Source organism: Gorilla gorilla, chromosome 10, assembly GCF_029281585.2.
Source record: "Gorilla gorilla gorilla isolate KB3781 chromosome 10, NHGRI_mGorGor1-v2.1_pri, whole genome shotgun sequence".
Lineage (NCBI taxonomy): Eukaryota > Metazoa > Chordata > Mammalia > Primates > Hominidae > Gorilla > Gorilla gorilla.
In genome coordinates this window covers 57,613,733-57,616,534 of record NC_073234.2, presented here as the reverse complement: position 1 = coordinate 57,616,534, position 2,802 = coordinate 57,613,733, and the positions used below count along the sequence as shown (strand labels likewise).

Below are 2,802 nucleotides of genomic sequence, written 5' to 3'. Positions count from 1 at the left end.
AACTGTTAAACACACTGGAATTATTTCGTATCACAGAAACAAACATACACAAACATTTTATGAACTCTTAACCAACAGGTGAGGAAATTAAAGCCAAGCTTAAAGTCTCCATGAAAAAGGCTCGAATTACAATACAAATTTGCCCTCAACTAAAATGAATGACTTCAGAAAAAAAACTGGAAATTTCAGGGGCTCCCAAACAAAACAAATTCAAAGTTTTGGTTTACCTCATAATTGTCTTTTGCAGTCCAAGCAGGCTGACAGAATGAATCAAACTTCTAAGATGTGGTGACATTTAGTTATCCTACTTAGATAGGTACAAATATTTTTAGAAATTTGCCCAGAGTCTAACAGGAAAAAGTATTGGAACAAAAGAAAGATTTCTATATTTGCTGCATTGTCCTTATATTAACTCAATAACGAAAATAAGAATCAAGGAATATAACAATTATGTACCCACCTCTGAAGTGTTTAAAGGAGTAATTGACCTTTCACAGGCTGAGGTAGTTACATACATTTTATTCCATAATTATTTACTTTGGAAATAACAGAGTAGCTATTTAACTTCCTTTTTCTTTCCTTCTACCCCATTGATGTGAGGCAGACCTTTTCTGTAAAAAGAAACAGGATCTTAATAAATCATTGGCAACAATCAAACTTAATCATAATCACCTCTCACCTACAAGAGGTATCAAAAGTTAAATCTGCATATTTTATTTCCATCATGACTTTCTCTCTATTTTGAAATTATCTTGTTCAAATGTATCCAAATAACAACCTTCACTAATTTCGCTTGAAGATACTAGAAAATGCTGTGGCAAACTGTCCAAAATAACTTCCTAGAAATTCTGAGCAAATTGGACTGCTTCAATTTTACAATACCTATTAAAAATACAAGAACAAGAAAAAGCGATTAAAATTACCTTCCTTCAAGTATGCCTGGGTCTTGGATAAACTGAATGATGAGCTTGAATATTGTATCACCATTGATATCTCCCTGTGGAAATTTGAGACCAGCAAGTACTACGTGACTGTCATTGATGCCCCAGGACACAGAGACTTCATCAAAAACATGATTACAGGGACATCTCAGGCTGACTGTGCTGTCCTGATTGTTGCTGCTGGTGTTGGTGAATTTGAAGCTGGTATATCCAAGAATGGGCAAACCTGAAAGCATGCCCTTCTGGCTTGTATACTGGGTGTGAAACAACTAATTGTTGGTGTTAACAAAATGGATTCCACTGAGCCATCCTACAGCCAGAAGAGATATGAAGAAATCTTTAAGGAAGTCAGCACTTACATTAAGAAAATTGTCCACAACCTGACACAGTAACATTTGTGCCAATTTCTGGTGGGAATGGTGACAACATGATGGAGCCAAGTGCTAACATGCCTTGGTTCAAGGGATGGAAAATCACCCATGAGGATGGCAATGCCTGTGGAGCCACGCTGCTTGAGGCTCTGGAATGTATCCTACCACCAACTCATCCAACTGACAAGCCCTTGCACCTGCCTCTCCAGGATGTCTACAAAATTGATGGTATTGGTACTGTTCCTGTTGGCTGAGTGGAGACTGGTGTTCTCAAAAACGGTATGGCAGTCACCTTTGCTCCGGTCAATGTCACAACTGAAGTAAAGTCTGTTGAAATGCACCATGAAGTTTTGAGTGAAGCTCTTCCTGGGGACAATGTGGACTTCGATGTCAAGAATGTGTCTGTCAAGGAGGTTCATCATGGCAACGTTGCTGGTGACAGCAAAAACGACCCACCAATGGAAAAGGCTGGCTTCACTGCTCAGGTGATTATCCTGAACCATCCAGGCCAAATCAGTGCTGGCTGTGCTCCCGTACTGGATTGCCACATGGCTCACATTGCATGCAAGTTTGCTGAGCTGAAGGAAAAGACTGGTAGCACTTCTGCTAAAAAGCTGGAAGATGGCCCTACTTTCTTGAAGTCTGGTGATGCTGCCATTGTTGATATGGTTCCTGGCAAGCCCATGTGTGTTGAGAGCTTCTCAGTCTACCCACCTCTGAGTCGCTTTGCTGTTTGTGATATGACAGACAGTTGCTGTGGGTGTCATCAAAGCAATGGACAAGAAGGCTGCTGGAGCTGGCAAGGTCACCAAGTCTACCCAGAAAGCTCAGAAGGCTAAATGAACATTATCCCTAATACCTGTCACCCAAGTCTTAATCAGTGGTGGAAGAACAGTCTCAGAACTGTTTGTTTCAATTGGCCATTTAAGTTTAATAGTAAATGACTGGTTAATGATAACAATGTGTCATAAAACCTTCAGAAGGAAAGGAGAATGTTTCGTGGACCACTTTGGTTTTTGTTGTTGTTTTCTTTTTTCTTTTTCTTTCTTTTTTTTTTTATGTGTGTGGCCATTTTAAGTCATTAGTTTTTAAAATCAGTACTTTTTAATGGAAACAACTTGACCAAAAATCTGTCACAGAATTTTGAGACCCATTAAAATGAAGTTTACTAAGAAATATATATTATATATATATATATTTTTTTTTTAAGAAATAATAGTAATCTCACCTAAGTTCTCCCCAAGAATAGGAAACAGGAAACTCTTCCCACTTGGGTGAAATTTGATGAGAAAGAATGATGTGAGTAGATTTTTAAAGTAGTTTAGGGGAGTACACACCATAAACTTTAGAAACAAATATAATTTTATAACTGTTCTGATTTTCAACTCTAATTAAAGCTCAAAAAATTTGCTTCTTGGTGTAACTAAATTTTTACTAATAGAATAAAGAAATTCATGTGTACGGTATTTGTTGAATACCTCTCTTCTCCC

At 37.8% G+C, this 2,802-nt stretch overlaps 1 pseudogene; it reads left to right on the top strand.

The window, feature by feature from the left end:
* Positions 1-977: 977 nt before the first annotated feature.
* LOC101141460 (putative elongation factor 1-alpha-like 3) lies at positions 978-2,259 on the top strand (annotated as a pseudogene).
* Positions 2,260-2,802: the final 543 nt, after the last annotated feature.